This window comes from Pteropus medius, unplaced genomic scaffold (genome assembly GCF_902729225.1).
Source record: "Pteropus medius unplaced genomic scaffold, Ma_sr-lr_union100, whole genome shotgun sequence".
Lineage (NCBI taxonomy): Eukaryota > Metazoa > Chordata > Mammalia > Chiroptera > Pteropodidae > Pteropus > Pteropus medius.
In genome coordinates this window covers 5,620,110-5,639,105 of record NW_024349802.1, presented here as the reverse complement: position 1 = coordinate 5,639,105, position 18,996 = coordinate 5,620,110, and the positions used below count along the sequence as shown (strand labels likewise).

General features: G+C 49.1%; 1 protein-coding gene across 2 annotated transcripts in view; it reads left to right on the top strand.

Moving 5' to 3' along the window:
- FSTL4 (follistatin like 4) overlaps window positions 1-18,996 on the top strand; it is a 347,748-nt gene that overhangs the window by 167,599 nt on the left and 161,153 nt on the right. The gene's annotated exons all lie outside the window — the stretch shown is intronic.

Below are 18,996 nucleotides of genomic sequence, written 5' to 3'. Positions count from 1 at the left end.
CTCTGTAGGGAGGAATCCAGAGAGGCCTGGCTAGGAACCAGGCCACAAGGCGGTGCCCGTCCCTCATCTGGGATGGGCCCTGGCAAGGCGGTGACAGGACTTCTGTTTACCCCTCCGGACACATTCGCGTGAATCAGGGGGTCGTGTCGTGCATAGAATGTGGCCAGGCGGACACCGGTGCAGTGGTTCCCAGCATGGCAGGCTTCCAACTCTGGCCTGGAGTGGCTGCTGATGGAATAGCGCTCCGCGTCTGACCTGGCAGAACACCTCTGAGCAAGACGGGAAGGCCCCGCAGAGACATCAGACTGTCTGTGGAGCTGGAGCCAAAGAGTCCGTGCCCTGTGCCAGGGCCAAGTGAGGAGAGAGGGGCAGTGTCCGCTCTCGCGAAAGTGTTAGCGCCTCCAGGGCAGGGCCCGCGGCTCTTCACACACTGACTCACTCTCAGCACCTGGCGTGGTGCCGCACGCGCACCAAGTGGATGCTCAGTGGCCCACAAATGCTTGAAGATGAGAAAGTTAGAGCATAAATTCCCACGTTGATGTGGCCCCATGGAATGGTACATGCTGCAGCCTGTGGAAACATTTGTGACCCTGGCCACACATGAATAAATTAGGAACTGTGAGAAGGCAGAAGCAGCGTGTGGGCAGATGGGGACATGGGGGACATTGGAGGTGGCAGAGCCCAGGTGTGGTTGGGCAGAGACCTTCCTTGGGGTAACTGGGAACAGAATCCCCACCAGTGCCTGCAGCACTAGCTTCTGAGCTGGCAAAAGCTGTGGGGGCCTCACACTAACAGGCCCCAAGCCCCGGGGTGCTGTGAGGGGGAGCATTCTCAGCAGTGGGGCACAGGTCTCTGGGCCTTCCGCAGGCCCTGCTCACGCCTCCTGCACTCACATAAAGGCCGCCTTCCTACCCTCACCCTCAGGCTGTGGCAGCTAGGGGCCCTGGCGTGCTCGGGGCTCTGGAAAGTGAAGCTCTCTGCTGACGGCAATATTCTTGGATACTTCCATGGTTGTGCTTATGACACTAACACTGAGGTGCTTCAGACATCATGAGGCACATTATGGAAATGAAACCAAAATGAGCCCGAGAAAAATGCCCCCGGTCTGGAAGCACTGCCCGGCCGTGTGCCTGCCATTTCCCCAGCAGCCGTGAGCACTAAAACACTTGACCGGTTGCTCCAGCTTTATTGGCCGTGTTGAAATTTTATAGACTGATGTTCCGTTCTCCAGCTTCCAATATCCCCCGAATTGCATCTTTCTGAAGGTTTTTATTTCTACATCACAGTGTGCACAGCCTCCCTCACCATCGGTTATTCAAACAGCATTTCTCATTTCATGCAAGGGAAAAACAGCCACCACAAAATCCTGTGAGGGATGTGGGGGAGAGCCGGAGAGGATGGGGTACAGGCAAGCAGATTAGGGTTCTACTTCGTGCTGGTTGAATTTATCCACCAAATCCTTCTGATTCGCTGAGTTCTTCATAGACTTTGTGAGTCGTCACCCCCGCGGTGGGGCAGGGCCGCTCTGCTCTCCGAAGCTGCCTTTCCAATGGGGAGCAGTCCTTATAAGGCTCCCGGAGGCTGCAGCCTGCCTCTGCCACTTCCCAGCTGTGTGGCTTTAGGTGCGTGACTCCACGTTTCTGGGCTTTTCCTTGGCTGTAAAATGGGGCTATGAGCAGTACCCACTTGCAATGTGGAGAAAAGTTCATGAGATGCGGCACAGGAACCACTTAGCATGTGCCGGGCACATTACAGGTGTTGGCATAATGACAGCTTTAGTCATCATGAACCTGATTCAATGTGGCCTGAGGCCTAGAGCAGTAAGACACACTAACTGTGACGGGAACGCAGAGGCAGGAGCAAGGTCTGCCCAGCAGTCTCGGCGAACATTGCTAGGCCCAGATAGCTTCATGGTAGATAGAAGGTAGGTGAAGATGTTAGGCCTGACGCTAGGAGAGGCTCCGCTTTCTGCAAGCCCAGCCCCGAGGGTCTGGGCCCCCCAGAGAAGCCATCACGGCCTCATGCTCAGGGACAGCTACAGTCCCTGGCAGGCAGGAGGGCCGCCTGCCTCTCCGCTAGCATGCCCGCGGAGAGTGCCCAGGGTTCAATGGTGATGGAGCGAGGCCGGCCCTGAGGATGGGATTCTGGGCAAGCACTTCCCATCTTCACCTGAAAAGAGCTCCAACAGGGAGCAGGAGGAAAGAGATAGACAGAGGGACTGAGGGGAAGGTATGAAGGACAGCTTCCTGCACTCCCCACTCCAAGATAGCAGCAAAATATATCATGCTATCTTGAACCCCTTGATGACCATTTGTCTTTTGTCCCAGATTTCCAGGGACTTATTGATTCAGGAAACTTAAAAACACCTTTTCTTCCCATACAAATAAAAATTCTGAAATCATCCACGTTCCATTCTCTAGTCCTACCAGATTTTAGAAAGAGAAGTGATGACTTTATTCTCTGGGTTTTTTATGCCCCCAGAAGTCACTGATTGGGACTACTGTCCGGAGTGGAGTGTGCTGAGGAAGGGGAGGTGGGGGTTGTTTCTCCCGAGCACAGTGTGGGGGGCACATGGCCTCACCTCTCTGCAAGGGAGGGGAGGCAGCCCCGTTTACAAGAGAACTTCTGGTATCACGCTCCAGTTGCCATGGCAATGGAATTCCTTGTGAACTCGGAATGAAATATCACATCATTTAGGGATCATTAGCATGTGAGAAAATCAAAATGAGCTCAAAAGCATTGCTTCAGCTCGCGATTGCAGCCCTGACACCAGCTCTCCCGAGGTCCCAAACAGGGTTTCTCACCAAAAATCAGAAGTTGGGAAAGATGTGGGATGCTGTATCCCTTTCTTCTTAGAGTCACAATTATCCTCACTCAGCACCAGATTCTGCCAGAATACAGAGCTAGTGGGTGGAATTCTCTGTAACTTTCGCTGCATATAGAGTTTTGTGTTTTAAAAGGTATCTTGTGACATAGGTTCCTATTTGTGTACTAGTTGGCACTTTTGAAATTATTTTTCTGACTTGGTTTCGAATTCACGCTTTATCTCCTACGCTGTTTGAGAAGACAAGATTGCCTTTCAGCAATCACTCACCGTGCCAGGGCTGTATTATCTCAAGTGATACAATGTCGTAGTCGGCAGCTTTCCAAACAAACCGTGAAATCATGGAAGAAAAGAGCCCGTTAGGGATCAGCTCGAACCGGACCTCGAGCTTTCGCATCCTGCATGCTGCTTGTCAGCCCACTTTGGTACTTCAGAGGGAGTTCCCAGGCTCCTGAAATCAGAGGAAATAATTTCCATCTTAGACAAAAAAAAAGTTAAGCACACTATATGCTCACTAACAAATCTTTTTTTCTTAAGTGTCACTAAATATGAGAATAAAAACCCAACATTTTACAAGTTAGCAAGGCCGATATATCCTGCTGCCAAGGAGACTTCTTTTTCCTTTTTTTCTTATTGTTATTTTGTTGTTACTTGTCTTCTCGTCACTTTATGAACATAAATTAAGCCCCGGGGCCTCTAGGGCATTCCATACTTCCCTAAGTCTTTTCTGTTCAGGGAAAGCTACGCATATCTCCAGCTGTGTCACCCAGGCTCAGCACGAATCCTCGGCTTCCCAAAGTGTGTGAGATTCCATCACAGGGCCCTGATGGTGGCAGCATCATAGAGGCCTGGGTTTCCCTCTGTCGGAGTGGGTCCCTACAGCAGGGAGGTGCTGGAGCCCGAGGGAGCATCACATGGGAAGGCCAGGCTGAGGGGGCAGTGGGGTACAGGCTCAAGGGCACCATCCCACACCTCCTTGGAGGAGGCACATAAGTTCTGCCTGCCTCATTTACCTCATCTGTAAAACGGAATGATGATCGTGCACACCTCAGAGGGTCATCATGATCTGGAAGGAGTAGCGCTCGGTACGTAGTGAAATCTACTCAGGCTGATGGCGATGTCATTGCAAACATCAGGACACATTCAAGTGGCAAGTGCAAGAGGCTGTTAGACCCCTGCCCGTGTGTGGCAACGCTATGTGTGGGCTAAGAGGTTGGCCTCCATGATTATTTAACGAATGACTGGTATTGAACTTCAAATGCTCAAACTTAAACCACTTTCTCAACCTGCCTTGCCTTTTGAAAAGTGATGTAATGAGTCATCCAAGTTCACCCAGCAAGTTAATAGAGAAACAAGTGGAGAATCAGGAGCTGCTGATTCCAGATCTACGAGTTTCTGGAATGCATGACAGGCTCTCAGGAACTGTCAGCTGAGTCCAAGGGAGAGAGTAGCTACCTGAGGATGAGAAGGGGAAGGTCTAGGGAAGGAGCTGGATAAAGACATTCGGGGTGCATCTTGAAGAGTGATTTAAAGCATCCTGGGTGCAGGTGAGAAATACCTGCAGACCCAGAGGAGAGCAGGTCATTAGAATGCAGATTCTGCAGGGTAGGGTACAGCTGGGAATAAATGCAGACAAGCGGGTAAGGGGGAACTGAGAAAGGCCTGGGTGCCAAACCAGGCTGTGTGAACTCAAGTCGACTGGGTGTAGGATAAGCCGGTCCAATTTCTCATGTCTCAGGGACCTTGACGCCCAGAGAGCACTAGTACCTGCCCCATGTTGTACAGGCTCTGCCATTGCTTCCACCCTTCAAAAGCATCTACAGTTTGGGGGCCGTTTGTCCTGCAAAGGCGTGATCACAGCAGATGCAATGGTTTCATTCTTTTCCCGAGGAGACTTCCTAGTGTGAAGGGAGGGCTCTGGACCCCTGGTCAGTGGGAAAGGCTTCGTGGCTGCTGGGCTAGGGCCTTGCTGCACTTCAGGTCAGCAAGAAGCCCAGCTGGGGGCTTCGCTAGGAAAGCTGGCACAGTTGTACCAAACTCACAAGAGCTTCCAGATAGGCCACTCTCCCCCCGTCTAAAACACCAGAGAAGTCCGGGTAGCCCAGAGGCTGCCGGAAGAGGCCGGGGACAAAACAGCAGAGCCCCCTGGATGAGTCCTCCTTCAGCCCTGTCTGGCTTCTTGGCTGTGGCCTCCACTTGCTCTCCAAACCTTTTTCCTGTCTTCATTTTCTTCCAATTTTCCTCCCCCTCCTGGCTTCACCCACATTCTGCCCAGAGGCCCCTGCTGCTCTCCCAGTCCTTGCAAAGGAATCTCTCTGTACCCAGTACCCTTCCCGGCCTTCACTTCGAGGTCCACAGAAGAGGGTCTGGCCGTTTTTCACCAAGCCACCAAGCTTCACAAACATTACTGAATGCCCACGGGGGCCGTGGCTGTGCAGGACCTGAGGATGCCATTGTAATCAGGATGGCAGGCCCGATCTCATGGAATTGACAGGTCTCTGCTATCTGGGCCATCACGGGGGTGGGGGGGCTGCTGTAGCCAGAGACACCCCAAGACCTCAAAGGCCAATGGAATCTTCCTGGACTGTCTTCTGTCTGGCAGCCTCCCCAGTAGGTCTTGTCGTCACCCATGCAAACAGCTCGGGGCAACGGAACTGGAAGTTCACTAAAAGCCCCCACCCCACCATCCCACTGCCAGCACAGCGGCCCTCAGAGCTCAGTCATGCCATTTGTAGCATCTGCTTCTAGGATCAAGAAACATGACTTTAAACAAACATGTGTGTTCTCTGGATAGTTCCTCTGGGTTTTATGCAAGAATATGCCTTGGCGGGAGCACCCTGCAAATGTGCGAGAATGTTATCAGTTCAGCACGTGTACTGTGCTTCACAGAACCACCGTACTTGGGATGAATTAATTACATTCCAGTAATTAAAAACTGCTAATAAGTTATTGAGCTGAGAAAGTCTCGCACAGCATTGATTTCGCTATGGAAACAAGCGGCAGCCTGGAGCCCCCCCCGCCCAGTGTTTCCTATTCTTCCCTGGCACCCCCTCCTCATTTCCAACCCCTCCTTCTCAGCGCTCCTCAGTCATCTCTCAGCTGCTGACAGGCTCAGGGTCTCCTAAAGCCACAGGAAAGTGGCTTTGTCCTAGCATCCATGCAAGCACCATTTCATCTCTCCCCTTCCCTTCTCTCTTAGGTACCCACAGCTTGACCTGCCCTGGCTGCCTCCATTTCCCCAGCTCCCTCTGCATGCTGCCCACCAGGGTCTGAGGCTGGCTTCTGTCCCCGTTAAGATCACAGTAACCTTCCAGATGGCAAGTCCAGGTGGTGCTTTTCAGACCTGGTCTTACTGCATCCCTCTGGCAATGGCATCTGTCAGTGTTCCTACGGCCCCTCCCATGGCTTCTGTGGTCCAGCCCTGACTCTGCTGACCTCTCACAAGCCCCTCCTTCTCCAATAGCTTTTTTTAAAATTTTTACTGAAGTATAGGTTGGCAAACAGTATTATATTAGTTTCAGGTATGCAACATAGTAACTTGACATTTATATACCTTACGAAGTGATCACCACGCTAAGTCTAGCAACCATCTGTCACTGTGCAAAGTTATCACGCTATTATTGACTATATTCCCTGTGCTGTGTACTGCATCCCCGTGGCTTATTTATTTTATGTATAGAAGTTTGTATTTCTTATTCTCTTGTACCTTTTTCATCCATCCTCTCATCCCCTCTAGCAATCATCAGTTCGTTCTCTGAGTCCATTTTTGTTTTGTTCATTTTTTTTTTTTTTTTAGATTCCTCATGTAAGTGAAATCATACAGTAGTCTCTCTCTCTGTCTGACTTCTGATACTCACCAGTAGCTTTTACACATAGGTTGTCCTGGGGGCCTTTCTTTTTGCATACACCCCATTCTTGGTTCCAGCCATGCCTCCTGTGGAAAAAAGACCCAACTACATCTTCATCCCTGACCTCTCTGTGTCGTCTGCCTGGACCCTCCCCTGAAGGCCCACGGGCACTTCTCATCCAGTTTGGGCCAAGCGAACTCTCCATCTCCCTCTCCCCTCTGCCCCTGCTATGGTGTCTTGCTCACATAGTGTCTGTTTCAGTGATGGCCCGCCCCCATACACACACACACACACCCTCACACACACCCAAGAAACTGGGATCTTTTTTTGCTTCCTTTTGTAGCTGAGCTCCTGCTTCAAAACCCTGCCAAATGTACTTCTTTATGATTTCTTCATTCTTCCCCCACTCCTCTGCCTCTCCGGCCACCACATACATCTATCCCACCACCATCTCTCACCTGGACGACCTCCGTGACCCCCAAGCTATCCTCCTAGCTCCTGGTCAGATAGTTCTTCAGATTCACCTTTCATATGGCTTTAAGCCTAAGCTTTCCAAGATGAAACTGACCATCCACTCATTCAGCGAACATATACCTCCTATGGGTCAGGTCTGTTCTGGACACTGGGGATATAACAGTGCACAAAAGGGACAGGATCCCTGCCCTCACAACACATGCTGTCTTGTAGGAGAGACAGTAAATAAGAGATAAAGTGTGTTGGGTGGTGACAGGTGCCATGGAGAGGAATGAAGTCGGGAAAGGGGTCAGTGAGAGCTTCTGATATGAGAAGCAATGTTTGAGAAAAGACCTGAAGGAGGCTGGGAGGCTGGGGAGAGAGGCATTCGCACAACTGGGGGAAGAACATCCCAGCAGCAGGAACAGCAGGTGCAAAGACCCTGAGGTGAGAGCTTGGGTGGCGTGTCTGGGGAGCAACGAGGAGTCCAGGGTTGCTGGAGCAGAACAAGGAAGGGGAGAGAGGTCTGAGAGGAAGTCACACTGGGAGTGAGACATCCACGTAGGCCTTGTTAGCCAGTGGAAGCCCGAACTCTTAGCCCCTGTGCTGTACTGTCTATTTATTCTACCGTGCTTACCAAGGGGTGGCATTGAGGGAACCATCCTCTTCACCATCGCCCAAGGAGCCATGAGGGCCTACCAAGGGCTGGAAGAGATGACCTGTCCAGAAGTTCATGGCCAAGCACCTCCGGGCTCACTGTATCTGAGATAAACCCAAAGGGCCTAGCGGATTTCTTCTGTGAGCCCCAAGCTGTCCAAGGTTCTACCGGAACTTCTACCGGGGGGAGGGTCCCTCTTCTAACTTCTTATCAGCTTGCCTATCTTCCCACCACACAGGGCGTCCTTACCAGTGGGGAAATGTGATTTATCTTGCTATCCCTAGCTCATTAGAGATGTTCCGTTCATTTTTCAGATGAATGCAAAAATTGATGGTTATATTCTAACTAGAATATATGCAGTCCCTCAGAGGTTCCCAAGTGAAAGCATGGGAAGCCCGTTGGAGACCCTCCATGCAGTGCTAATCAGAGGGTCCCAGTGAAAGAGGTGATGGATTCCTATGGAAGACCCTGCTCAAAGGACACGATGGATTCTCTGTGATGGGGGCCATCAAGTGTACTGACAGAACACAAGAAAGGAAGGAGGCAGAAGGAGGCAGGGGAGGGGTGACTTGGAGCCTCCTACCCCTGCCAGATTTCCCCCAGGGGGCTGCTGGACGAAGGCCCTGCACAGAGACAAAGGGTGCCCTGGGCTGAGGCTGTAGAGAACCATTTAAAGCAGCCCATGGCCAACACTTGGGAGGCTTTGGATGATGGTCAGGAGTCAAATGTTTAATTACTGGAGCAAGAAGAAGTTGATTTGGGACTTCTTTAAGGTTCTCCCCTATAGCACCTTCAATTAAGATCAAGTCCCCCTTGTAGCAGCCGGTAAATGATACTGCATATTGAATCTCCGTGCTCAAGCAGTTTATCTAATTATCTGTGTGACAAACTCAGCAGCTGTCAGACCAGCCACAACTCAAATATGTTGGCTCTGGGTCCCTGCCCGAAAGTGTTTTCTGCTTATTAACAGGCTGAAGGAAAGGGCTCACATGCCCTTCTGTTCACGTGGAATCCCTTTCCCATTCTTCTGTCGCCTGGCGGTAGTGTGAGGAGTTGAAGAGGCCAGTGGCTGGGAGGATGGTGGGTGCAGGAGTTGAAGAGAAGCCTGGGATCAGCCTGTTCTTGGCTTTTGGTCTCACCCTTCCTAAGCCCCAGCCCCTGCAAAGGGCATGGCTACCCAGCCTCTCTGCCTGCTTTTTTAGAGGGTGAAACATTGTGTTTTGGGTCATCTTTTTCTACAAAGAGAGGGAGGAACACTTACCACTGTCAAACTAACTGACATAAATCAGGGGGGTCTCGCTCATGACCCAGGGAGCGAGAGGTAGGCGCGTGCCGACCTCCATCAGCAGAGAGTCTGCGTGGGTAAACATCCCAAGCCGAGCAGGCTCACCGAATGCACAAGTGAGAAGACCACACTGAACAATCCCATACTTGGCCCTGGAGTTGTGTCTTCGGCCAGGAGAGCCAAGGGTCAGGGCTTCAGAAAACTGAAACCCAGCCCTCGGCAGCATCCTGGGGCCTCGGGAACCCCCTGTGGTTCCTTATTGTAGGTAAACTTGTGCCTAGCCCTGTTCCAGGTGCCACGGAGAGCCGGGTCCAGAACACGGAGTGTCCTCGAAGCCAGTGAGAGAGACAGAGCTTTACCACCACCAGCTGCAGGCTCCCTATCCTCTTGAGCCCTGTCCTCTGCCTTTCTTGTGTTCGCTTCTGCTTTGATGCATTTTGGTCACTCATTAAGGAAGGTAATTGGAGTGAAACTACTTTCGAAAAGCTCCTCTAAATGAAAGTAGTAAAATTGCTTTGCTTGCAGGTAATTAAAATCTTCAGACACAGTGAACTCCGTCAATTTATTACAAGGGGTCTGAGTGGTGCATTTCTCTTTGTAGCTGGAAGGAAAGGCTCATCCAGTGACCTGGCAGGCATGTCTGTTTTCTTGTCTTCCTCGGGGAACTTTCATTTCCTCTTCCACTGCTTGTCTTATAGTCCACGCTCACTCACTTTCATTGGCTAAGGTGTGACTCACAGGTCTGGTCCCCGGTGGTCCAGCAAGTGCCTCTCTGAGCCCTGGCCTGCTCCTAACCTCACTCTGCCAGGCTGAGTTCTCTGACTCATCTGTTCTCTCTCTTCCCACTTCCCTCCCTCTCTGATGGTTCACCCAGTGACTCATGTTTCCATTGATATATAACAAATTCAAGGTCTTTCATATGGGGCATTGTAGAGACCTTCACTTACACCCAGCTCTGCGTGAGCCCTCGTAGTTGTGATTTTAAACTTTTCTCCATCTGAGCCTGTCCACCGATTTGGGGGACCGTGGATGAGAAGCGCCTGAGTGTATAGTGGGTCTGATAGCTGAACCTTTCCCAACGAGGGTGATGGTTGGGAAAGGGCCACTGAGAAAGAGGTCTTTGCAAAGCTGCAGAATAAGGAATAGCTCAGAGTGAGGACAAGGTTTCAAAAGAGGACACCGGAGTCGCAGTGGGTGTGGTGGGTTAGGGTCAGCAACATATGGTCCCAAATATATAGAGTCAGCTTGTTAGTTCTTCTCACTCGGAACTTTCAAGGGTGACTCTCCACTGTTTAGCCACCAGCACTGGTTACAGGGAAGTTATAACCACAGACCCTCCCTGCCCCGCTGCCAGTAGTGACACGGTGTGACAGTAACCATGGAGTTAGCTGTAATTCCCAATCTAGACAATCTCCCCAGGGCTAGCGTAAGAGTAAATGGAGGCGAAGCCTGAAGAGACCTCTTTGAACAAGAATTAAAGAGAAGTCGGCTTCTGCAGCACAGGAGGGGAGGAGTCCCATACCCGAGACGCAGAGACAGAGCATGCTCTTGGGCAAAATTATTACAGGAAACAGAAGCACGGTAGCCAGCAGCTGTGTTCTACTCAAGTCGAAGAAAACATGAACTCAGAAGTGAGATAAAAAAGTATAAATTGGCCGAGCCACAGACAAAAATAAAATGGAAGCTGGAGAGGTAAGGAAAGGATATAAGGAATGTGGAGTACAAATAGCCGAAGCGCCTTCTGCATTTTAAGCCTCAAAGGGCAAGATCAACAATGCAGAAATCAAAGAATCGCTCTCCAATAGGGAGAACAGACTTGAAAACCTCTCCCAAAATACATTTAAAAAGAGAAAAAAAAAATACATTTAAACAAGAGATTAGACCCTTGAGACAGCCAGTGGCCACCGTGGGGTAAAACCACACAGAAGAAAAGGGAATGGCCATCGCGGTGGGGTCAGCATGATAATGGCTGCCATTCGTTGAGATCTTCCAGGTTCCAAGCCCATACTTGACGCTTTACGGGCATCATCTCATGTCATTCTCCTCCCAGCTGGCATTTTTCTTAGGAGCTAGGAGAGGCCAAATAACTTGCCTGGTTACTGAGCTGGTAAATGACAGCACAGGTACTGGGACCTGCCTTCTTCTCTCACTATACACCGGGGGCCACTGCAGCAGTTAGGAGGGACTTTCCCGAGTGAGGAGAACTTGACCTGAACCTTGGGGAACGAGCGGAACTTGAATAATTAGGCATGGTGGGCAAAGGGCGGCAGCAGAGACGGAGATAATTAATGCAGCTTTGCTAAGCGCCACCGACATCATTCCTTCCTCCCCCACTCACACTTGCAGTGCGTGACTTAATCAGACAACATAGGCCTAAAACTGATCTTCCCCTAAGGGGACATGGATGGAATGTAGAGTTTTCCGCAGACATCAAGCATTGCCACATCTGGTCATTTCAGTGAAATGAATTACATTCACACGCATTCTGTCTTTAAACCCTAGTGACCGTCTGCATGTGGCTGTGTGCCGTGACCACTGCAGTGAGCACGTTGCACAGAAAGGAAGTACCCGCACTCCCACGGAGTGAAACCTGGGAAGGGCGGGCTTTGTTCGCAGGGGGAGGGAGACACCCCCATTTCCCGATTGCTCCTCTCTCCACTTTTGCCTCATGTTCCTTCTTACCGGTATCCCCTCCCCGACCCCCAACCCCTGCCACGCTTTAGTAGCATGAAAACCTTGTTTGTATGCCAGTCTTGTCTTAGTAAACACCCCCCTAACAGTTTCAGAGGCTCTGATGAGAAGGGGGATCTATAGAAAAGGGAAGCAAAGCCCTCTGCTGGGAAACGTGGCTTCTCTCTTTTGAGAAATGCAGGCAGGAGCCCACACGCTAATTTAGAGGAACAGGTGGTGGGAAACTAGACTCACCCATGAACAAGTGCATCTAGAAGGCCGGGGAAGAAATAACTCAAAGTAGAGGCCCCTCCAGACTTTCTTTGGGTTCAACTCAGTTGGCCGCGATTCCAATCACGAAAATGTGCAGCTAATTTATCGTGATTTTATACTTTTCGCCCTAAGAGACCAGAGATTGGGTGGGAACAGAGGGCAGGATAATATCTAATGTAAAAAGCCCGTGCTACATGCCAGGCCCAGTGCTGGGTATCTTCTCTCATCGATCCTACAGCAACCCTCAGGATGAGGGCAGTGATTACCCCTACTCACTGCAGGACGGTTCTAAGTGACTTCCTCAGACCTCGGCCAGTCCTTGTCCAACTGGAAATACAAGACCATCGTGAGGTAGGCCTGCATGAGGTCCTTTGGTCGACAGGAGCCAAGCATCCCATATGGACCAGGCCCTGAACAGCCCTGCAGAGGTGCTCACCTTGTCAGGGGCACACTCCATTGCCACCGCACCAGGAAGCAAGATGCTGACTCGAAGCTGCTCAGATGGCGGGCTCAGTCCATGTCCCTGGGCTGCAGATGGAGTATCGAGCTCTTGGGCTCATTTCACCTGCCTCCCCTGAGTTGTAGCCCACCCTCGCCCCCCACCCAGCACCCAGGAGTTCCACAGGAGGGTGGAGGAGTGGCCCTGGACCCCAGAAGTCCTCGCCCTCCTTCACCTACCAGTTTTATAGGTGCTTTTTGCCAATGGCTGTTTTCCCAGTAAAGTTCTTTTCTTCCTCCAGCTTAAGTTTAAACAAAAAACTGTTTGAAATTGTACTTAAACACTCAAATGATAGGAAATGCAAACTCAAGAGCAGGAAAATTAGAGGGGAATGAAGGCACGAGGTAGAACGGGAGAAAGGTGTGCGGGTGGCTGGAGATGGCGGCAGGACACAGAGGCTGCAGGTTAGAGCCTAACGTGACTTCTTTCCTAGGATACCTTTGTCTGGGAACCACACACCTCACAGGCCAGCCACCAGGTTCAGAGAAACAGGAATCAAAGTATTTAATCAGCCGCCTTGATTGACTCTGGCGAGGAGGGAGAACAGGGAGCCATTGTTCTCCTGGAAATGGTAATGAGGCTGCAGCGGGAGACCCGCCTCTTAATAAGGCAGCGGCCAATTAACAGAGCAAATGTTTGAGGTGTCCCTGCTGAGTGATGGCATGTCTTGTCTTCTCCCAGGGGGCCGGTCAGTCAGACAGGCAGGTACAAGTCTTCGGTTAATTGGAGAAAAATTCTTAGGCAGTGGGCACTGGCTTGTCATTGAACAGAACCGAGGCTTGTTTTTGGCAGGTTTCTTGGCCCAATCCAAGCAGAGGCATGTCCTTCACATAGGCCCCCTCTCCCCACGCCCCACCCCCACGGAGACTGTGGTTGGGAGTTTCTCACCAGGGGAACCTCAAGCTGGAGGGCAAGGCTGGGAACCTGATGACCAGAGTTTTAGCAGGAGGGAGCTGTGCCGAGCAAACTTTGTCCAGGAGAAGGCAGCTCACCTCCCCATCGGGCTGAGGGCCCGCCAATAGAGTCTGGGCTGCAGGGGTGACCAGGAGGGAGTGTTGGATTGGGCCAGAGGAGAGGTTATGACTGGGGGACATCTGAAGCTCAGGGTAGGGCAAAGTCAGGAGGAAAGGTTCATTTCCGAATGGCCGAGCAGTAGCGTATCAGTCAAGGCCGCGTGGGCATGTCGGGCCTGGTCTAGCTGAGGCCAGAGCCAGGTTAAAAGGGGGAAGCTGACTGAATGTCCACCAGGCCATCGTGGTCTCTCCTCTCTCTTCTCCCCTGCCTCCTCCTCCCCTCTTCCCCTCATCTTCTCACCTCCCCCATCCCACTGTCCCTCTCCACCCCTCTCCCCAGGAAGTCTGCCTTGTGTGCCCACACTATCTAAAGCAAGTGGCTGAAAGATAACATGTTCCATAGTGAACTGGGAGTATTTACTGCGTGGCACGAGCCACAGCTTTGACTTTTTAACAGCTTAAACAGCTTTACTAGCATTTAGACACAGTCGAAATTGCGGCTTGTCCGAGCTCCCCTGGACATCGCCCCGCGTTGTGAGGTGGGGGTGGAGCCACCACTGCCATCTGACCCTCGGGGTCCCGCAAGCACGTGAACCCCACGTGAGCCAACACGTTTGTCTTCGTTGGAGGAATCTCTCACTCCAGTTTTTCAATCACAGTCTGAATCATAAATAAGTGACTAACAAACAAATGAGTTATTTCTCAGTGTTCTTGACTCCAGTTTAAAGTGGGAGGAGGAGGAGGGGATGATGGGCGCTAACAGTCATGCAGTGAGTGTTATTCTCTTGGGATGAAGAGGCGCGCCCCCGCGGCTCCAGGGGCGGGTCGGGGTACGCTGCAATAACAAAATCCTGGGACCCCAGGGCAAGTGTGTTCCCGCTCACACTGCCCATCCAGTGTGGGTCAGCAGTAGCTTGGCTCAGCCTGGTCACACAGACCCACTTCAACACCGGCTTCCACAGTCATCGCCGGGGGCGGACAGGAGATGGTGAGGAAGGACAGTTCTGGCTGTCCTCTGGGGTCCCCACTTACCCTTTAGTCGGTCACGTGTGAGACCACGGATGGATGCGAACATTCCCATTGGACCACACGTCCAGGTGGGAGTACACTGAAGAAGCAGCAAGCCACATTCCCCATCACGTCTAGACTCCTCTTTAGTGCTAAAGAAAATCCCCAGGGAGGCTGTAAAACAGAACATCGGGGTCGAAGGCTCACAGTCGTCTCCTCGGGTGCTTCAGAAAAAAATAGTTCCCTTACAGATAGTTTGGATACCTGTTATTACATCTACATTTAACTATTTGCCCGCCAGCTCTCCTGAGGATGCAAACAGGAATGACTGAAGCCACAAAAAGAAGCTGTTCTTTGGAGTTTCATATCAGAGCAACTTGGAGTTTTTAGCATAACAAAAGCAATTACATTAATCATACACCAATTGCTTCTTAATGACCAAATTTTACATCCCTGAAGCCTCCAGTGTTTGAGAATACCCACAAAATTTTATAGAAAAGATTCACATTGTTTTCCAAGATTTCTGCACTCGGCCTGGGTACGGGCCTGGTTTAACAAGCATGTGGGCACAGAAACCTAAATTTTCCTTGATATCCCTTGGTACAACAGTAAGCAATTAATTGGGTAATGGGTAACATCATTCCTCCACTGAAGCGTAGGGACCAGGTCTGCCTTGCTCACTGCGGTTTTCTGGGCCGAGCAGTAAACACATGCCCAGGAGAGGGAGGAGTGGCAAAGAGGGAGAAGGAAGCAAGCCTGTTTTCACCTTGGTCCACGGAACAGCAAGCAGTGGATTTCAAAGCCCAGAAGGGACCGAGAAAATCTTCATGAACAGGGTTTGGCTTTATTGCTCAGATGCCAGGGTCACCTATGGCAGGGATGTGCCTGGGGGTCACAGAAGTTTTCCAAGGCCATGCCCCCTCTCCCAGGTCCCCTCTTCCTCCGAGGGCTGACCCCTGAGTCATGGTGACACCCTGCATGTAGTGTGCCCACCTGCAGCGCTGACCAACAGCACATTCATAGGATTGGAAGGCTGAAAACTGAATCTTTTTCTCCATTCTTTATTATGAAATATGACAGACAGAAGGAGATACAAAACATATGTGTGCAACTAAAAAAATAATCATAAAGAAAAGAGCCATGTTTTAGGAATTAAGCTGTGCTTTAGAAACACCCACTCCTTCCTGCGCCCCTCCATGTCCTCCTCCCTGCCCTGGGGGTGACCGCTGTCCTCTCTGACACCTGTGATCGTCATGTTCTGGCTTTTTCTCTTTTACATAGTTGTCTCACCTAAATATATGTTGAAATGTGCTTTGCTTTTTCCTACTTTGTATTTCACATAAATGGAACCATGCTGTAGATGTTCTTTTTTGATTTGCTGCTTTCAGTCAACACTGTATTTGTAAGACTCACCCATATTGAGTATAGCTGGAGCTTCTGCATTTGCATTACTGAAAATCCCTTTATATGAGTATACCACAATTTATCCATTCTACTGCCGACAGCCTGCATCAGTTCCCACGGAAGGCCGTTCCAAGCGATGCTGCTGGAAGCATTCTCCTACATGTCCGTCCCTTGCATGTGCAAAAGTTCCTCCAGTGTATGTCCCTACACACTGTGCCACTTTAGCCTTATTGTCTACTGTTCTCCAGAATCCTTGGCCAGTTCACCCTGAAAACAGCAATGTATAAGAGTTCCCGCCCTTCATGTTACTAATGCTAATGACAGCTAAACATTTTTCAGTTTTGCTGGTCTGGTGGGTATGAAATGGTATCTCTCTGTGGTTTTAATGGATACTTTCCTGATTACAAATGACATTAGCATCGTTTCATGTGTTTATTGACCGTTTTCATTTCCTATTTTTTGCAGTACCTGCCCAAGCCTTTGGAACATTTTTCTATTCAGTTGTCTTTTTTGTATTGATTTGTAGGAGTTCTTTATATATTCTGGATATTTACTCTTTGTTGATTAAGTTTATTACAAACATACTCTTCCAATGATGCCTTGACTTTTCACTGGCTCTTGGTTTCTTTTTAAGGATAGAAGTTCTTAATTTTAATGTAGTTGAATTTATCAAACTTTCCCCTCATATTGCAATATAGAAATATAGCAAATCAACATGTTATACACCTTAAACTTACACAATGTTATATGTCAATTATATCTCAATTAGAAGAAAAAAAAAACTTTTTCCTCGCGGTTAGTAAATTTTGTGTCCTTTAAAATAAATTCTTCCCTGCTCCCAAGGCTGTACATTATTCTTTATCATCGTTTACTTTATAGTGTTTCTTTTCACATTTAGTTTTTTTAATATATAGCTTTATTGAGATGTAATTAACATGCAATTCAATTTGCCCATTTAAAGTGTATGATTCAATAGTTTTTAATATCTCCACAGAGTTGTACAACCATTTTCTATAAACAATTTTAAGACATCTTCATCACCACCAGAAAGAAACCCTGTACCCATTAGTAGTCACTCCCCACTCCTCCCCCAACCACAGCCCCGCCTCCCCCACCCCAGCCCTAGTAAACAATGCTATAGATTTGCCTGTTCTACACATTTCAGGCAATTTGTGGTCTCTTGTGATTCATTCCTTTCATTCAGCATAATGATATTGAACAACCTTCCATGTGATTATTGGCCTATAACAACACCTCTGTTTTGTAGCAAATGCTCATATTTTCAGGGGCCTATCGTGGAGCCCTTTCCTCTGTTCAATTGATCTATTCCTATACCAGCACCACACTGTCTTAATTTCTAGAGTTTTAAAATAAGTTTGGTGTCTCGCAAGGCAAGCCCTCGATCTTCCTCCTTGAGAGCACCGCAGCAGTCCTCAGCCCTTCACACCATACATAAGCTGTAGAATCCGCTTGTCAAGTGCGTGCCCACACGTACATGGGCCACCCACGGATGCACGTGCGCACCCAATTGGAAATTTTATTTGTATTGCGTCGAATCGATGGGTCATTCCAAAAGTGGATTCCCGGGTTTCTATTTTAGTCTACCTGGAATTAGTTTTTTTGTGAATGATATAAAGTGCAGGCCTAGTTTTACTTATTTTTTCACATGGATCCCAACTCGTGTTAACATCGTTTACTAAAAGGTCCCTCTGTTCTCCCACAGTTCTACAATAACACCTTTGTTTTGTAGCAAATGCTCATAGTTTCAGGAGAATGGACATCTTTCCATGACTGTGTCTTTTAATCCATAAACATACTATATCCCTCCACTTGTTTACATCTAAATATCAATTTATGCAAACGGTATGTCTGCTCTCCCCGCCGTGGAGCTTTCAGAAATTTACATTTTCTGCTGTCTCCACTCCTTTGTCACAAGAGTTGAGCTTACTTTAAAATCTGTCTACGCGAGAGGAACAAATTAACCTTAGAGTCTATTCGTGATAGAAAGGCAGATTTCCAGATAGGTATGTGTTTGGGGTAGCTGCCTCTAATGGATCAACTCTACCCAACAGGAGCAAGAATAGAGGAAGGCACATTTTTGTCACAAAGGAGCACCTACCTTTGAAGCTCCTCCACTACTTTTTACTAACCAGTTTGCTTCCTTTCATGCTTTCTCCAACATTCCAGCTGTTTTCTGACAATGGGGAACTAGCTCGAGGCTTTGCTATTTCAATCAAAGCAGAAAAACCTTGATTGGGTTGTTTTTTTTTTTTTTTAAGCAACCACTGTTGCTTTCTTTTTATTACTGTTGTTTTTCTGATGACAAAGGTATTATATGTTATTTGCAGAAAATTTAGGAACTATAGAAAAGCATGAAAGAAAAATGGAAGCTATTTATCATCAGAGAGAAAAATGGATAATATTTTGGTATGTAACTAGAGTTTTTTCTTCGTGTGTGTGCGTGTGTGTGTATGTGTGTGTGTGTGCATATATATATATATATATAGTATGAGCATACACACACACCTATGCACATACTTTTTTCCCTAAAAAATAACACTTTTATAATCTGATCTCTTCACTCAGCATTAAGTCAAAACACCACTTTCTTGGGCATAGGGCCTGCAGCCCAGGGAGGGCAGGTGGCTGCTGCTCAGGAGTTCGCCGCAGGTTAAGTCAGCAGAGCATTCCTTCAAGAGAGGCAAAGGTGTCGAAATCAAAACAGCCCCTGCAGCTCTGCTTCGTATAAACGTTTTAAATCATGTATTTGGTTAGGTTGTATGCCAGCTCACTGGTGGAACTCAGCCCACTCATTTTGAGATGGTTGGTTTATGATTTTGATGGTCTCATGGTTCCTTTCATCTCAAAAATGTTTGAGATTCCAAGATCTGTCTCCCAGTCTGTGGCCCTGTGCCACCCGGCACTGTCATAGGCCTGACTTGTTGATCTGAGGATGTTTTGTTTAACTGTCCACCAAGGACGTAGTCAGAGGGGTCCGTGTTTAACCAGGACGGTAGAGCTGTCACTATGTCCATGTAGAAGGGAAACTGTTAAGTCGTTC